The 19,653-nt window shown below is 44.2% G+C and overlaps 1 protein-coding gene and 2 non-coding genes across 5 annotated transcripts in view; all 3 read left to right on the top strand.

Annotated features, from left to right (window-relative positions):
- The window catches only part of LOC124545307 (homeobox protein PKNOX1-like), a 723,840-nt gene that overhangs the window by 310,040 nt on the left and 394,147 nt on the right, over positions 1 to 19,653 (top strand). The gene's annotated exons all lie outside the window — the stretch shown is intronic.
- Trnas-cga lies at positions 10,477 to 10,550 on the top strand. The gene has a single exon. It is a non-coding gene; the product is annotated as a tRNA-Ser (tRNA).
- On the top strand, positions 19,107 to 19,179 carry Trnat-cgu. The gene has a single exon. It is a non-coding gene; the product is annotated as a tRNA-Thr (tRNA).

Genomic DNA, 19,653 nt, shown 5'->3' with positions numbered 1-19,653 from the left:
AGGATAATGCTCGACAGCATGTTGCAGGTCCTGTACGGCCCTTTCTGAATACAGAAAATGTTCGACTGCTGCCCTGGCCAGCACATTCTCCAGATCTCTCACCAACTGAAAACGTCTGATCAGTGGTGGCCGAGCATCTGGCTCGTCACAACATGCCAGTCACTACTCTTGATTAACCGTGGTATCGTGTTGAAGCTGCATGGGCAGCTGTACCTTTACACGCCATCCAAGCTCTGTTTGACTCAATGCCCAGGCGTATCAAGGCCGTTATTGTGGTCAGAGGTGGTTGTTCTGGGTACTGATTTCTCAGGATCTATGCACCCAAATTGTGTGAAAATGTAATCACATGTCAGTTCTACTATAATATATTTGTCCAATGAATAACCGTTTATCATCTGTATTTCTTCTTGGTGTAGCAATTTTAATGGCCAGTAGTGTACTTCGCCTCCCGATCCCATCCCAGGTATGTTCTATAGGACTGAGATTCGGAGACCTCTTTGGCCAGTCCATGCGACGGATATCTTCACCCTCAACGAATTCATCCACCAGAACAGCTCGATGCGCACGGGCGTTATCGTCCATAAAGAACAAGTCTGGACTAGCTGCTCCTCTGCAAAGGTGAACATGTGGTAGCAGTATTTCATCCCTGTGCCTCTGAGAATTTACAGTATTCCTGTGGTGACCAATGAAGATGCGCAACTCCGCACGGCCTTCCAACATGATGCCTCCCTCCTTACATCATGACGCCATCAACACCAAACCGATCTCTTTCTACGATGTTGTTAGGGTAGTATCGGTTGCCAGGTTCTCTCCAGCGTAATGTGCAACGAGAATCATTTTGCAAACTGAAACGGGATTCATCTGTGAAAAGCACATTTACCCATTCATTCAAGATCCAGTTTTGATGTTGCCAACTGCACAATACACGGGCCGATTTCTGTGATGCACACGTCTGCCAAATAGCCCTGCTATTCTAAGCGTCAAGTACACAGTTTATCGGGAAACAGCAACTCCTGAGGCAGCTGCAAGCTCCGTAGCCAATTGTAGGTATACTCAGATTTCTTTGGGCAGTTACGGCCGCATAGTGGTTATTCTTGGTCGCCTTATGCTGGTCTTTGACGAACATCTCCTGTGTTTCGAAACCGTTGCCAAAGACTGGAAACGACACCCTGAGGTACATTCAAGGATAGTGAGACTTCGGTCTGTGTCTGGCATGCTTCCAGGCAGGCATGTATTCTGCCCTGCAAAACAGGATTCAAATGGCGTCTCTGTGACATTATATTGTCAGCTTCACCAACGGACAAACAAGACTGGGGCTTAAGAGGTCCCATGCACTGTTTGTGTTTATCTTTCGGTTACGCCACTATTTACGGCACGGAGTACTCCTTGTGAGTAAGTATTTACGGTGATGTTGGGCGATAGCTCACCATTTCTCTTTTCATTTTCGTGTTCTCGTGATCATGCTTAACTTCAGGACACTTGTGTAGATTGAGACGTTGTTAGTAAAAGTCCTTGATTAGCCAAGATAGACTCACTGGGTCGCGTTTGTTTCCAGTTTCTAAAATGATTAGCTTAGAAATAATTTTAGAACATGATTTAATTGCCTTAAAAGGTGGTGCCCGTCGAGTTTTGTGTGCTGGTCATGATATCGGTGACTAGTGCTCTGTTATGTAATATTATTTATTGTTCCCCGGCCGGTCCTAGGGTTTTTGTTAGCTGTCGATATTTTCACTTGGACAACGACGTGTTAATGTGAGAAATACTGAGTTGCTCCGTGGTTCAGAGTCCACCTTGAAAACCCAAGTTTTTCTGTAAAATGCTGGGTAAGCCACTTCCGAAGTCGGAGAATGGCAAGGGCATACACCCTCCAATAGGATCTACAATCAGCCTAAATGTTGAAAAAGCTTTACTTTTTACTTTATCTTAATGAGGCGATAATTGCTAATTCAGGCCTGATTGATAAACATGCAGGTCACCCCTAATCCCTTTTGCTGATCGAGGAAGACTAGGAAAGGGGCCCTAATTAATAATTCGGATACAAAGTATAGTCAGTTGAAGGCTGGGGCTGAGGCCCAGAGTAAGAAACAGGATTCCAGATAGGATATAATGAAAATAGTGAAGTGCGATGCTCTTTTTTTCGTAAAAAAGTGCGATGCTCTTTTTTCGTAAATAGCAAAAACAGCATGTCTTTTGCGTAACAACATTCGATTTAAATGGAATGGTAAACCGTCATAATATGAGAATATTGGGTACGAAACCACCACATGAAGTTGTACGACATGAGAGGAACTCTCCAAAATTTTATGTGTTTTGCGCAGCTTCACGGGAAAAGGTATATGGTCCATTTTTCTTTGCCGAGAACACTGTCGCAGGAAGCACATGTCTCGATATGCTTGGGAACTTCATTTTCCCACATTGGAGACTGATTCGAACAACTTCATTTACAATCAGTGTGGGGCACCGCCACACTGGCATCTGGAAACGCGGGAATTTTTAAATCAAAGGATTACTGAGCGTTGGATCGGTTGCACTGAACCAAATCATTCAGCCTTACATTACTGGCCTCCAAGGTCACCGGACCAGACTGTGTGTGATTATTTCTTGTGGGGGTTTATAAAAGACACTTTTATGCCCCTCAGTTACCAACAACAATGAATGAACTGAGACGTCGCATAACTGTAGCTATGGAAGCTGTAACATAAAGACAGGCTCGCTGCAGTGTGGGAATAAGTTGAATACCGCATTGACATATGCTGTGGATCTCAAGGGGGTCATATTGAACACCTATGGAAAGGTACGAAAAAAACTGAGTCTCCCGTTCATCACAAAACAAAATACATTGTATATGTTTATTAGTCTAGAAATATAGACGTGCCAAATTGGATGATTCTTTTTGATACATCCTGTATTGAAAACTAGGTCAAAGATCTCTAAGATAGTATTTTGGTGAACATCTGTGGGATAGTCCAGTTCCCTGTATTCAGCAAAAAACTTATCATCGAAATATTTTTGTACTATACGACGACAATACAGTCTAAAGATCTTTGACCTACTACTCAATGTTTTGTGCAATTGTAACACTTATACCTCTGATCTTCTCTTCAGTACTGCTCTGTTTACGCATTCAATTAGCATGTTTGGCTTTAAATTCCTGTGAGGCATACTGGAATTCATGACATGCTCTACATATGAGACGTCGCCATTTTTTAAGTAATGACAGTGTGATGTGTTGTAAACTGTTTTTGCACTTGTTTGCAAACGAATTTGTGACATTTCCTTTATACTACATGTATATTTTTGTGTCTTTGGATAGAATCCGTGAAGATGGTCTGCGACTGAAACCGGTCGATATTTGTGTTTCAAACAAAAATAGCAACTGACAGTCAAACATGCATTTTATACATTACTTGACGCCTGTTAATAGTCACCTTCCAAAAATGTTTTAACAGTCTTGGATGTGGCTTTTGTTACTCACTGTATGTTTCTGGGCGCCTTCTTAGTAGGCAGACTCCAAATGCGAGGCGCGATGTGGAAACGTTCGCGAAGCGCGTGGCAGTGGGGGTTTTGGACGCGTGCCACAGACACGCTGCACCGAGGAAAGCTCAGGAAGCCGCGCCGCGCATCCCTTCCGCTCGTAACGCCCACGCCAGATAGCAGACAGTCTTCCAAAACCCACGGCCGCGCTTCGCCGCATAATTTAGTTCTTTGCGCCGCATTTAATGTTACTCTTTTCCTCGCCTTCTACCCAGAGACGGTGTTACTTACACTCCGACGACCATCAAACATTCAGAGAGCAAGAGAGGGAATTTTTGCGAACTACGCGACGCACATTTTCAAAAGTAAAATCCGATCACGAAAACAGAACATCGAACGTCAATGAAACTCCATATATGAGGGCGTGCCAAAAGTAATGCCTCCGAATTTTTTTATTGTGTTCTCAGTATTACATGTGATGCACATTACTCGATCGACTTTGCCGCTTCACTGACGCAAGTTTGAACCCTCTACCGCTAGAGGGCTCGGATTATAGGGTGTAACTTGTCAGTCTGTAACGTAACTATGTGATCTAGTTTCGAATTCGAAGAGTTCGCCCACACAAGGACCTCCCTCTCCTTCAGCACGGTGCAAGACCCCATACGAAAGCTACGACATTCGCAGCAACCCGACGCTTTGCGTTCACTGTCATCGATCATCCTCCTTACCGTCCCTACTACGCCGCATCCGATTTTCATCTGTTTCCGGAACTTAAAGAACACCTTTGAGGACTTAACTTTGATAGTGATGAAGCGGTACAAACAAAGTTGAGACTGAGGCTCCGTCAACAAAATCAAACATTCCACAGTGACGATATTAACAAACTGGTCTCTCGTTGGGAGAAATGTTGAGAAGTAAGTATGTAGACATTAAGAATAAATGTGTGTTGCGAATACATAGAAAGAAAGATCCTTTATCATTTACCTACAATATAGCAGGCCAGCAACTGGAAGCAGTTAATTCCATGGGCAGCTGCCCCCCCCCCCCCCCCAGAAGATATTCGCAGTTTTTTACTAGTTTACTGTTTAATTTAATAAGAAGTGCTACATGTTTTCCCGGATTGTACAAGTGCATTCTTGTATTTAAAATGTTTATTAAAAGCAGTTTTTCACTGGTTTACTGTTTTATTTAATAATAAGTGCTGTATGTTGTCTCGAGTCCTTGTTTCCTGAGGCTAGTATGACTTGCCCCCCCCCCCCCCCCCCCTAGTTCAGATTCTGGGTACGCCCTTGGTTAATTCCATAAATTATCTGGGAGTAGGCATTAGGAGTAATTTAAAATGGAATGATCATATAAAGTTGATCGTTGGTAAAGCAGATGCCAGACTGATATTCATTGGAAGAATCCTAAGGAAATGCAATCCGAAAACAAAGGAATTACGTTACAGTACACTTGTTCGGCCCACTGCTTTAATATTGCTCACCAGTGTGGGATCCGTACCAGATAGGGTTGATAGAAGAAATAGAGAAGATCCAACGGAGAGCAGCGCGCTTCTTTACAGGATCATTTAGTAAACGTGAAAGCGTTACGGAGATGATAGATAAACTCCAGTAGAAGACTCTGCAGGAGAGACGCTCAGTAGCTCGGTACGGTATTTTGTTGAAGGTTCGAGAACATACCTTCACCGAGGAGTCAAGCAGTATATTGCTCCCTCCTACGTATACCTCGCGAAGAGACCACGAGGATAAAATCAGAGAGATTAGAACCCACACAGAGGCATAGCGAGAATCTTTCTTTCCACGAACAATACGAGATTGGAACAGAAGGGAAGAACTGATAGAGGTACTCAAAGTACCCTCCGCCACACGCCGTCAGGTGGCTTGCGGAGTATGGATGAAGATGTAGATGTAGAGTGTGAATCACTCATATTTTATTTTAAAGTATTGATTTTCCACATAAAAATTTGGAGGTATTACTTTTCAGCACGCCCTCATACATGAAATTTCAAAAGTTGCTCGTATTCTCCAGGTCGCATTTTTTACTGTGGAAACATTTAATCAGAATTCCAATGGTTGGGATTTGTTGTAGTACAGTGGTCTGAGTTGTGAGCATTACACTATATTAAAAATAAGAAGCAACTCGTTCCTCGAAGGGTACGGAAATGTGCACACACAAGTTCAAAGTTTCACGCTGTCTGGGCTTTTGGCGACAGATGGTCGTTATTTACTGCCGTGTATAAACGAGATTCATGTTGTCAGCTTTCCGCCTCGTAGAGTCCGAACGACACTTCTTCAGTGTTTCACGTACACCCAAAATACCGTTCATATTTTAACATCCTTGAAATCTGCCAAAAGCACACCTTTTAGTTACAGAACACACGATACATAATTTTCCTGTACAGAATACATTTATTTGAACTTTTTTGTCTTTGTTGAATTGTGATTCTGTGATTCTGTTGCTAAGTAAAGTGCTTTGTAGGCTCCAGATTGACTCAAGAAACTAAAAACTAATCACGAGCTGCCGTTTTATTTTTAGAGGTCGATTCAATAACTGTAAACAACGTGCAATAAAACAATTTGTTTGCACAGCCCTTTTTGTTATGCTGTCACAAGCAACAATGTAGCAACTGTGAGAGGAAATTGGCCTACTCGCAAGCAAAGGTTCTTACATGCTGCTGCGAAAAGTTGATTAGCTTACACAGGTATGTTTTTACCTCCAATCATTCACTGATCGAGGTGGCGCAGTGGTTAGCACACTGGACTCACATTCTGGAGGGCAAAGGTTCAAATCCCAGTTCGACCATACAGATTTAGGTTGTCCGTGAGTTCCCAAAGTCGCTCCAGGCAAATGCCGGGACGGTCTTTTGAAACCGTACGGCCGATTTCAGTCCGCATCCTTGAAACATTGCGAGCTTATGTTTCCTCTCTTTAAACTCTAATCTTCCTTCATTCCTTCCAGTCATATCTTACGTTAACGACCTGTTCCATTGTTAATAAGAAGAGGAAGAGAAAGCGGACAGAGAGGACAGTTGCCGGCCGCGGTGGCCGTGCGGTTCTACGCACTTCAGTCCGGAACCGCGTGACTGCTACGGTCGCAGGTTCGAATCCTGCCTCGGGCATGGATGTGTGTGATGTCCTTAGGTTAGTTTGGTTTAAGTAGTTCTAAGTTCTAGGGGACTGATGACCTCAGATGTTGAGTCCCATAGTGCTCAGAGCCATGACATGAAGAGAGGACAGTTGGAATGTTGTCACTATCGACACAGTCGTAAATTAGGGCGAAATCGTTCCTGTAAAACCATTATAACGCCTTTTTTCCTTATACCTACTTGTTTCGTTGAGCTATGAATTTTATTTTCACTTATTCTTTTTTTTTAAAAAAAAAAAGAAAAGAAAAAGAAGCTTGGATTTTAAGAGAGAAACTACGAGATATCTACACAGCTCTTCCCAGCTTCTCCTCTGATATGATGATATGATATGGGTAGCTATAAAGAAACACTTCCAAACAGTATGCGGGTGTCCATTTCATGCTGTTGTGTCGCGTTAAGAACTAAAGCTTTGTATAAGGGACAGTCAAATGAAAACGAGGTAGGTGGGAAGAAAGTGAGTAAACTGTTTATTATTTCAAAAGTAATGGCCATAACTGTTAATATATTTATTCCACTGTGAGACAAGAAGTCGAAATGGTCGTGCAGAAATGTTTGCGTTTGTCATGATTGTTCCCAGGCATGCACCTCTTCGTTCGAAGCAAATCGACGGCTCCGAATGTTGCTGGGGTTGTTTCGACTACACTGCTGAAGTTTCGATGGGAAACCTATACACATCATCCATACAGTCCCAATCTGTCCCCAATATGATATACATAACTTTCAAACCCTCGATTTGCTTCGAACGAAGAGATGCATTGTTCCGTAGACAAACACAAACATAAACATTTTTCCATGAAGGCACTGACCGTGTTGTCTCACAGAGAGATAAATATATTTACAAATTTGGCCATTACGTTTGAAATAAGAAACAGTTTACTTATTTTTTTAGCACCTGGCTCGTCTTCATTGGAATGTCCCTTGTACATCGGAAGCGTATTGACTTCAGTTTTAATTACATAAAAACAGTTAGTGCAGTGAATCGCTTTACAATTACAAACAACTTAAGCTGAAATAATCATATAGAAAGCGTTGTGAGGAAGGTGAATCAAAACTGCGTTTCATTGGCAGAACACTTAGACGGTGCAATAAACCTACAAAGGCCTACGCAATGCTTGTGTGTCTTACTCTTGGAATGTTGCTGTACAGTACCTTATGAGGTTGGATTAACGGATGGCATCAAAAACGTTTGAAGAAGGGGAGCTCGTTTGTTATTATCGTTATAGTCCGCCCCCCGATAGCTAAGTGGTCAGCGTGACGGATTGCCGTCCTCCGGGCCCGTGTTCGATTCCCGGCTGGACGGGCATTTTCTCCGCTCAGGTACTGGGTGTTTTGTTGTCTTCATCATCATTTCATCCCCATCCGGCGCGCAGGACGCCCAATGTGGCGTCGAATGTAATAAGACCTTCACCAAGGGGGCCGGACCTGCTCCGTAAGATGCCTCCCGGCCAATGACACCAAACGCTCATTTCCATTTTCCATCGTTAAATAGGGAGAAGAGGGAGAGAGTCACGGTTATGATTGGTGAGCTGGGCTGTCAACCATTAAAAGAAAGTCGTTTTTCGTTGCAGCGATATCTTTTCACGAAATTTAAATCACCAGCTTTCTGCTGCAAAAATAGTTCGTTGATTTCCACCTACATAGGAGAAAAGACCATCCAGACTAAATAAAAGAAATCAGGTCTCAAACAGAAATTTGTAGATTTACGTGATTCTCATATACTATTGGAGGGTGGAACGATAGAGAAGTAGACTGAAGTACACGTATCAAACTCTTAAATGAGAACTGCAGAGTAGAAGTGTAGATGTTGTGGCGCATCATAAGGGGTGAGACTGGAGACTTTCAACAGCTATCTGGATGAACTTGCTTCCACTTAAATTTGAACGACCTGGGTGACCTGGTGGTTAAGACACTGCACGGTGATCGGGAGGACGAAAGCCCATGCTCAACACCGCTTCCCCCTCTCCCACCTCCGGTAGTTTTTTCCCTAAATGCATTTAGCAAAATGTTGATACGTCCAAATACCTGCCTGAATGCCATATTATGCTCCGTTTGTAATGATGTTGTCGTCGACGGAATGTTAACCCTCGATCTGTGTGTTGTCCACATTTACTTGGAGCCCTGTCATTTCCGGCGACAGCCTTGCAGCAGCGATAACACCCGTTGTCGTCAGATTACCGAAGTTAAGCGCTGTCGCAAGGTCTGCCGAGGGCTGTTGGCAGCCGGGGTGTATTCAGCTTCTGTGAGACCAATCGAGGGAGTTGAATGACTGAGAATTAGCGGCTGCGGTCACGAAAACTGACAACGGCCGGATGCGCGGTGTACTGACCACACCATATCCGCATTCAGTGACACCTATCGTCTGAGCAAGACACGGCGGTCGGTCGGTAGCGTTGTGGCATTCTCGGAAGGAGATTTTGTCATTTCCAGCTCTTCTAGCTTTGTTAATGTCTTACAAATGATAATTATTGTGCCTGGACGCAGGTGTTCGTAGTTATGACTCGACAGTGCATTTTTAATTACTTGTGTGCAGGGGATAAGCATCATAGCTTGTGGTGCAGACAGGGACAGAATTAAGGCACGAATTTCGGGTGGCACCGCGGCGCGCCTCCCGCCAGGGAATTGGTCTCGGTCTCGTTGCGTTTTTGTTTTCCCCGCCGGCCCGGAGGCGTCGGCGGTGCCAAAACCGGCCGGCGAGTACGCGTCAGCCGGCGGCCAGAAAAACAATGGCGTGTCGGATGGCAGCCGCTCGGCTGCTCTGCGCTGCGTCGCTGGGCGGCGTCCAACGGCTGCGCTGCGGGCGCGCCCACCAGGTCGCCGGCGGGCCGCGCAAGGACGCGCCAGCGCTGCCTGCCAGAGGCCGCTTCCTGTAGCAGGGGCACGCTAGACATTGGACGCACACGCCGCAAGCCATCCTGCGGTGCTCGGCAGAGGTGTCCCCTCCCCCACTCACCTTCTCTACTCTCCCAGTGGCGAATAGTGCGTGGGAGAACTTCTGTCGGCAAGCCTTCTCATGCATTTGAATCTTTCTAATTTTATTTTCGTGGTCTTTTAGCTGGATAAAAGTAGAAGGTATTAAAGTTGGAACGTTCCTTTCGTTCCTCCTCGAAGCTTCCGTGGCCTCACCCGAATTAACACTAGCGGTCGCAGCTCGAATCCGCCTACTCTTGCCGATAAGCACACGCAAAACTCTACTCCGCGGATTCAGTTGAAAACGTTTATAGTCGAGTCCGAATTAATTCTCTGCGTTGCTGCATGTAAAGGCTTGCCAGCCTCGATTTGACCCGCGAGACAGAGTTAAAATTACCACCAATCCAAGTCAACAATTAAGAGTTTTGAAACTTCCTGGCAGATTAAAACTGTGTGCTGCACCGAGGCTCGAACTCGGTACCTTTGCCTTTCGCGGGCAAGTGCTCTACCAACTGAGCTACCCAAGCACGACTCACGCCCCGTCCTCACAGCTTCACTTCTGCCAGTATCTCGTCTCCTACCTTCCAAACTTTACAGAAGCTCTCCTGCGAACCAAGCAGAACTAGTACTCCTGAAGAAAGTGAGTCGTGCTTGTGTAGCTCAGTTGGTAGAGCACTTGCCTGCGAAAGGCAATGGTCCCGAGTTCGAGTCTCGGTCCGGCACACACTTTTAATCTCCCAGGAAGTTTCATATCAGCGCACACTCCGCTGCAGAGTGAAAATCTCATTCTGGAAACATCCCCAAGGCTGTGGCTAAGCCAAGTCTCCGCAATATCCTTTCTTTCAAGAGTGCTAGTTCTGCTTGGTTCGCAGGAGAGCTTCTGTAATGTTTGGAAGGTAGGAGACGAGATACTGGCAGAAGTAAAGTTGTGAGGAAGGGGCGTGAGTCTTGCTTGGGTAGCTCAGTTGGTAGAGCACTTGCCCGCGAAAGGCAATGGTCCCGAGTTCGAGTCTCGGTCCCGGCACACAGTTTTAATCTGCCAGGAAGTTTCATTTCAGCGTACACTCCGCTGCAGGGTGAAAATCTCAATTAAGAGTCTTGTAGCTACAGGGTGGCTATAATAAGACTTTCGCTGCTGGAGAGGACACCGACGAAAAACGAGTGATTGTGTGACAATGAAACTTTGTGGAAAATTTTATAAGGACATGCGGAAGAGAAGTAACGAATAAACCATTCAGATAGATACCTTTTAATTTCCACATATGATGGTAACATCTGTTATTTGCGTGTCATAATTACATTCCAAGATATAATGTGAAGACCGTGTGCGTCCAAGAAAGGCTGGAACGGCACTGGAGACTGTTCTACTGCTGCTCGAGATAACTGCGGACCATGGAAAGTTGAGCTGTCGTATCTGAAGATCGCACATTGCGTCCAGATTCTCAGCCATGGAAACAGTAATTTTTCAACAATTTGTGGCGCAGATGGACGTCGGCTTCTCCCAAGAGCAATACCCAAATCACCAGTTTCCGAATCATGTTCTTTATCCCCAGGTGCGGACTGTCTACCTATCCGCGTTCCTTTAATGCGTCGATACTTGCGAAGAACAGCAGTCACGTTGTTGTTGTTTTGATAAAACAGCTTTACGAGTAAAGCTCTGCCCACCTTATCCAGGCCTGTGTTGACTGTCTGCAACTTTGGTGCACACTGATGCTTGTGTTTCATCCCTCCGTCACGATATCAGTACCGGTGCCTAATGGCGGATCATGACGCGAACATTACTAATAACGGGAATCCTGCAGCGTACAGTCTGATCATCGTCCCTATAAAGTAGGTTATCCGCACGCTAAGTAGTTTTCTGCCTACATTGGCTCAAGTAGCGAAAATTTAATTTTAACCATCCTATATTCCGAGATTCGATCACTGGACTGGAATATCCTGACCAGTAGTAGCTCATACATTTGTGTAAAGATATATAAAAATTACTCGGCCTGTCCCAATAATGCGTAACTTCCTTTGTGCGGTCCCTTCGTATACTGTATAAAGGAATAGTAACAATCGTATAACACTCTCTTTCGATATGTCTAAAAGTACATTTACCCCTGAAGATTACCCTAAGTTAACGACGGCATTCTGTGTTCTAATTGCTAGAATGCTTCAAACAGTCACAAAGCTGATCTGATATTCCGTATTCTTATATTACGTTCATTAGGTGACAGTGTGGAAATGTATGAAAGCATTGCGGAAGACAAGAAACACATCAATTAGACGCTTGTATGTGATGCTTCTAGATCTTGTAGAGGGACAGAGCGAGCTGGGTTTCACACAAGCGTTATTTGTGGAATCCATGTCGTTTTTCGGCTTCTAGAAAAGAGAATTTGTGAGCCATAAACGTGTTCCTAAATTGTACAACAAAATCACTTCAACGATATACCTGTAGCATTATAGTTGTGTGAATATGTTCGTTTACCTACCTTGAAAAAGGGAATGAGCAGCGCATTTTTCCAACCGTTTGGGACACACAGGTCCTACAGCGACCTGTGATAGATTGCTGCTGACAGAGGAGCAAGTTATTTCGCGTACTATATGTGGATTGGTATAGGTATCTCATCAGACCCAGTCGCCTTTCCTCTGTTGAGCGATTTTAAATGTCTGTGGTTCCTCTACACCACTTAAGGCAAATTTCAAACTGGTTCCTGAGAAAAGGACGCGGCTGATTCCTTCACCATATGACGACGTAAGGAAAACCAAAAAAGTCACGTCGACCATAGTGTCACACACATTACGAGGTGCATTCAAGTTCTAAGGCCTCCGATTTTTTTTCTCCGGACTGAAAAGAGATAGAAACATGCGCATTGTTTTAAAATGAGGCCGCGTTCATTGTCAATACGTCCCAGAGATGGCAGCACCATACGGCAGATGGAATTTTACCGCCAGCGGCGAGAACGAGAACTGTTTTAAATACTTAAACTGGCGACGTTTTCCTTACTTGAACATCGTGCAATCATTCGTTTTCTGAATTTGCGTGGTGTGAAACCAACTGAAATTCATCGACAGTTGAAGGAGACATGTGGTGATGGAGTTATGGATGTGTCGAAAGTGTGTTCGTGGGTGCGACAGTTTAATGAAGGCAGAACATCGTGTGACAACAAACCGAAACAACCTCGGGCTCGCACAAGCCAGTCTGACGACATGATCGAGAAAGTGGAGAGAATTGTTTTGGGGGATCGCCGAATGACTGTTGAACAGATCGCCTTCAGAGTTGGCATTTCTGTGGGTTCTGTGCACACAATCCTGCATGACGACCTGAAAATGCGAAAAGTGTCATCCAGGTGGGTGCCACGAATGCTGACAGACGACCACATGGCTGCCCCTGTGGCAACGACAGCATGAATGGGACTTTCTTTTCGTCGGTTGTGACAATGGATGAGACGTGGATGCCATTTTTCAATCCAGAAACAAAGCGCCAGTCAGCTCAATGGAAGCACACAGATTCACCGCCACCAAAAAAATTTCGGGTAACCGCCAGTGCTGAAAAAATGATGGTGTCCATGTTCTGGGACAGCGAGGGCGTAATACTTATCCATTGCGTTCCAAAGGGCACTACAATAACAGGTGCATCCTACGTAAATGTTTTGATGAACAAATTCCTTCCTGCACTGCAACAAAAACGTCCGGGAAGGGCTGCGCGTGTAATGTTTCACCAAGACAACGCACCCGCACATCGAGCTAACGTTACGCAACAGTTTCTTCGTGATAACAACTTTGAAGTGATTCCTCATGCTCCCTACTCACCTGACCTGGCTCCTAGTGACTTTTGGCTTTTTCCAACAATGAAAGACTCTCCGTGGCCGCACATTCACCAGCCGTGCTGCTATTGCCTCAGCGATTTTCCAGTGGTCAAAACAGACTCCTAAAGAAGCCTTCGCCGCTGCCATGGAATCATGGCGTCAGCGTTGTGAAAAATGTGTACGTCTGCAGGGCGATTACGTCGAGAAGTAACGCCAGTTTCATCGATTTCGGGTGAGTAGTCAATTAGAAAAAAAATCGGAGGCCTTAGAACTTGAATGCACCTCGTACTAGAAGGCGACTAAGTGTTAGCTGTCTGTGGCCCTGCCATCTACAGCGCCCCTTCAGTTACCCCAAGCGGCGAATAAGGCAATCGCGGTGATCCATCTCGAGATCACATGGGCTGGGTAGAAAAACATTTGAGAGTCAGGAAAGAATGCAGAATGTGTTATTTAAGTTGCAACATCAGAATGTCTCGAATGCACTTCTCACTTTAGTACATTAAAAAGCAAATTCGCACAGGTGATAGTTGTCTACGACAGGTCACTGTCAACTTTCTACTAGACGGAGCTGTTACAAATGAGAAGGGACAACTCCATTTTTAAACGGAACCCCTATTTGTAACTATTTGTGTTATTGAGTTTTAGTCCTACTGAGTTTGCATTAATTCAGTTAGTCTTCTGGTACAGTACGAAGTTGTAGCTTGACTTTCCTTAATGGCTCTTCTGTCGTACATATTGTCACGTAGAAGATGATGTAATTAGATGAATGTCGAACACTAACTTCACCTAACGAAGGTTTATTCAGTGCTTGCACATACAAGAGCGCGGAGCGAACTGCCTCCGGCCAAAACACATACAGTATAATATACAACTACAGAAGATTCCAGTACAGTGATTCTTGACATTTTTGGATACTTCTAGAATATGCTCAAACCGAATACAGAAATTAAAATTGTACAGTCCAGATGAGTTTTGAACACACGACCCTTCGTGCAACAGTTCAGTATCATAACCACTACACCACGGTACTACTCGGCTTCTTCTGCGACAATATCTACACATAAAGAGCGTTCTTCTGTATTTGTCATCAGTCTGTTGTACTACACCAGCGTAGGGCACACCATTCGTCCTTCTTGAAGTCTTTTGGTATAAGCGTTATTTTTCTTAATTCTCGGTAGTTAAAATAACGAGTGAAATATAGTATTCTTTTGTAATAATGTCGTGTGACGACGGGCTCCCGTCGGGTAGACCGTTCGCCTGAACAAATGGAAATTATTGTAATGTAATTAATGTGTAGTCCATAAGAAATATCTCAAAATGTTGTCATCCTTTACACTGAATGTTTCCCGGTGCTTACTCTTGCCGCCAGGTAAACCGTACGTCTGAAGAAAACAAAACAATTAGATGATTTGTTACGGGAGAACAGCGCTAGGCCGGCCGGAGTGGCCGTGCTGTTCTAGGCTCTACAGTCTGGAGCCGAGCGACCACTACGGTCGCAGGTTCGAATCCGGATGTGTGTGATGTCCTTGGGTTATTTAGGTTTAATTAGTTCTAAGTTCTAGGCGACAGATGACCTCAGAAGTTAATTCGCATAGTGCTCAGAGCCAAAAGCGCTAGTTCCTGTTGCTGTAAACCATCATGTAAGTTCTCCAGGTGTCGCCGTGATAGACGCGCGCGCATAATCTCTTACGGCGGCTTGCAGAGTTTCGAAGAACAATAAAATATCTGCCTATATCCTTCATTAAATATGGTTTGGTTTGGAAAAGCAGAAAGAAAATTGTGAGAGATCAAAGCTTCGAGTTGTCCTGTGGAATGTGAGAGAATGGCTCAATTGGAAGATACCTGCCCACCAAAGACAGAAATAACGATTCAGTTTCAATACATATTTTTGTTTATTATAAACGTTCGATCCGTAGATATAATTTACCGAGGGATTAGCGTCATCCGTACAGCATGTCTTTCACTAGGAGTTTCAACCTGAACCATTTCTGTGAAACTATTCCCTCTCCCTCTTTGTGTGTGTGTGTGTGTGTGTGTGTGTGTGTGTGTGTGTGTGTGTGTGTGTGCGCGCGCGCGCGCGTACATGAGAGAGAGAGAGAGAGAGAGAGAGAACAGTTGCATTTCATGGAAATAAATTTCTTGTTGATTTATTACCCTGACTTAGTAAAACGATTTAACAGGTTGGGAAGCAATGTACGATTAACAGCGATCATGAATAAGATACTATACGCACACAAAAAAGGCGGCGGCAGCCACCTGCAGGAGTATTCGGAGAACCTGTCTATCGATCAGTTTTATTTAACAGGCAAGGATCTGGAAGGAGAAGTGTAGGAATGTGAGGACAACATACTACCTCTTGGCACGCGATATCTGCATGCTAAATTTCCGTATTGGGTGATGAAAAACGTAAGTATAGTACGGTGTCGACAACGTAATCTCACTTAGGCCAAGGCAACAGCTACCCGCTTGAAAATTCTCTGCCACCAGAATCTTAATGTAATTGACGAGATTTACAATAGTAGTACTCTATAATCAGTAACACTGGAGTCTTGTATGAGTTTTCGTTGACAGATGCACTGCAGTTTTCAGGATTCTCCTGATTAAAGTTTTTCTTCCATGTGCCTCCCTTACTGCTGATTTGTCATGTACATTCCACTTGAAACTTCCAGGAGATTATAACTGTGTGCCCGCCGAGACTCGAATCAAGGACTTTTGCAATACTCCAGAGTTATGGTCCCGGTCTGACACACAATTTTAGTCTGCCAGGAAGTTTATCAGCGTACACTCCTCTGCAGAGTGAAAATTTCATTCCACTTAACATCGCTCCGTAATGTTGCCGCTCGATGCTAAACCACTGTGACAGGCCTTAAGAGTGTAGTACTGGCGATGAAATCGGGTACTATCGTTTCTTCCATGTTTGTATCAATAACATTTATCTACATTCAGGAAGAGTTGACATTTAATCTACGAAATGTAAAGACTAAATATAAATTGTTCAGCATTTCGTTAGTCGTCTGCCGAAATTGTTTTCCTGCAGCAGTATCGTCAGAGAACACGATGTAATTTTCTTCTCTCTCTCTCGTGAACGTTCGCAGTTCGCAGCAGTTGAGCACGTGGTCCAGGCAACAACGCAACGTACGGCTCACGCGATTTCGCTATCCGACGTAATTACACTACAGTCGACAGAAGAAAAACATTATTTACGAGCTCGGATCCACAGTGCATACTCCATTACGCGTCATTTTGTTGTAACAAGTATTTCCACCTTCGCCTTGGCTCGAAAGAAAGACTTGATTATTCAGAGCTGCTGCACTCACGAGATTTGATCCCTTCAGCTCTCTGATTGCACTTAGAACTACTCTAGAACCGATCAAGACCGAAAGCGTTCCCTCGTTGAAACTTCTCGAAATCTTACAGAAACAAAATAAATTTTCATGATAATATTTTAAACTGCGGAAATTAAACTATCACACAAAGCGAAACACGTTAGTTACAATGGGAACAGCGCGTTTATTTCTGTCAAGACAAAAGTGGCCTGGTTGCTTCAAATTAACTTAGCAGCTAGGCTTCGTTACGATACACGCCAAAGTCAGAACTCTTGAAGATTATCTCCATCGTTTTGTACACGTCGGGATTCCAGCCTACACTTTTGAGAAGATCCATTTTCTGAAATTTCCAATCCAGAGAAATTTTACAAAATTTTTAGCGTTCAGCCTTTCACCCAATCAGACCATGGTTGCTAACTGATTGGCCTTTGTCTTAATGGCAATCATTCATAGTATACAACAACTTCTGCTTGTTGCTACCTCATGGCAAGACCCATCGCTACAATTTTTTTACGTTCACTCTAAGGACCAGATAATGAATCCAAAGCATTTAGATTCAGTACTCAGGCTACCCTATAATTTTTCTGTCCGTTACCAGTTCTCTCACTTTGGTAGTGATTTGTAAATGTTAAAAAAGTCAAGTTGCTGAAACCTTGCAGTTTGAAATGCATTGTGGAGTGTTTTGACATTCTGTTCCGTCAAATGTAAATCGACCTTCAGACAGTCGGGCTAACGCCTCTGTTCGGTGACTGGGCTGTCGTATGAAATTATACAGTCTTGTTAAACCTTGTACCTCGACTTCTGCAAATCGCTTGAGAAACGCATCGTACAATCATGTGTCCTACAATCACGCGAAAGACGAACAAAATCGGTGACTCATGAGGCATATGCTTTCGTCGTCAGTGGCAGCAAGTTACACCAGTGCTGTGGTAGCCTCATGTCCCATGCTTAATCGATATTTATATCATACACTTCCTGAGCCGCTGGGTCCATTTCAGCTAAACTTAGTACGCGTATATCTTAATATCTCATTGTGCGGATAAGAACCTCCTACCACCCATTGGGGTATGATGAAAACGGCGTGACGTACAAGCATAAATCAGGACGTCTAGAACATTTTCAGCCAAATTGTGTAGATACATGACTCATTATGTGTATAAAAATACTGCGGTGGTAATATATCCCTACCACCCGTAGGAGTGCCAGTGCGGATGAGATGATGTGACATGTAAAAATGTAGCTGGTCGTAGGTTGTGTTCCAAAAATGAACAGCTTAGAAACAGAAGTGATGACACTTTTTGCAGGACCTGACCATCATTTTGCAGGACAATGCTTAAGCACGTACTGTGCAAGCTGTTACTGATTTGTTTGACTGATGGGGCTGCTAAATGCTATACCACCTAGTGCACTCCCCTGACTTAAGCCCTCGTGAGTTCAGCTCGATTCCTAAACACTTCACGGCATTCGCTTCAGAACTGCCACAAATTTGTCGGGCAATAGACCGCGCCGCTCGAACTGTCAACACAACTGGCACAGCTAAGAGTATCCCACGTCTTCCACATCGCTGGCAACGGGTTACACACAATGCTGGTGACTACTTTGAAGCTCAGTAAAACTTTGAAACACGTATCTGTTTTGTACTAGCTGTAAATAAATAGTTGCCACTATTAAAGTTCCAACCCTCTTATTGAAGTACCACATGTAAAAATATCTACACTTATACCCGTTACGGCGTATATATGTGAGGCGTGTCAAATGTATGTTGCAATACGTCACTCCATATTATTTATTGGTATTTATATCTGATTATTACTTGCTATAGCGTGGCTGTTTGCAAAATTAGGCTTCGGTCATTCATAGACAGCCAGTTTTCGAGGGCAAACTTAAGTTCTAATCATGAGCCTCGACGCTTGCCCTATCTGTTCTCCCACACTGTTCTGTAAGTCATTCCCTGCCAATAATTTTAATAATAATGAAGTAGTTGCAAGATGAGAACACTTTTGTACGACACAGTTATTTTATTTCACTCGAAATTCAAGTATTATGGCCCCTACTCGTTCTAATCGTACGCGCACTACAATTACAGTCACTCATCTGTCACGAGCTTATGTGAATTTACCATTGCCGATTTTTTACCGTACGATCGTCTTTTTAATGTAAAACAACTCCACCGATACGATATTAATGTGAACTTCAAAATTATTGTTTTGACCACGATCACTTTTACACACATACGCATCCTCCTTGCGTGTTGTTTCTGGCGCGACATGTCCGAAAGAACAGACACCGCGCATTCGTATAATTGATTCGCCTATATGGGTAACTGGTCCATTTTCTTCAGTACAGATGCGCAAGTAGTCCGATCCCCCGCATAGAGGAAATGGGAGTGCGGATAGGTGGCGTTTAGCGGGTATGTGGGTCGGTCGTCAGGCGGGCCGAGACAGTCCGCGCAGTTGCGATGAGTCCCGGATCGCGCAATGGTTAACGCACCTGCCTCGTAAGCAGGAGATCCCGGGTTCGAATCACGGTTCGGCAAAGATTTTCACACGTCGCCGCTGATTCCGCACAGTGTCCTGATGTAGCTGACTTCATTAAACCTTTCCCTGGTTCCCGGGTTCGATTCCCGGCGGGGTCAGGGATTTTCTCTGCCTCGTGATGTCTGGCTGTTGTGTGCTGTACTTAGGTTAGTTAGGTTTAAGTAGTTCTAAGTTCAAGGGGACTGATGACCATAGATGTTAAGTCCCATAGTGCTCAGAGCCATTTGAACAAAGCCAAACCCTTCCCTTTTCTTTCCTTTCTCTCCTCCTCCATCTTCAGTTTACAGATAAAGCCAATGTGTCCCTTCTAGAGCTATGGGGCACCACCGTCAGTGATGACGCTGTGCTGTAGCAAAGAAGCGCAAGTGTCGATTCGATCTGTCAAGTACAGGATCGATGTCGGTACCCCTATAATGTCAAGTTGGTGCAGACTGAGGTGACAAAAGTCATGGGATAGCGATAGCCGCATATAC

The sequence above is a fragment of the Schistocerca americana genome, chromosome 8 (assembly GCF_021461395.2).
Source record: "Schistocerca americana isolate TAMUIC-IGC-003095 chromosome 8, iqSchAmer2.1, whole genome shotgun sequence".
Lineage (NCBI taxonomy): Eukaryota > Metazoa > Arthropoda > Insecta > Orthoptera > Acrididae > Schistocerca > Schistocerca americana.
This window is presented reverse-complemented; position numbering and strand designations above follow the sequence as displayed.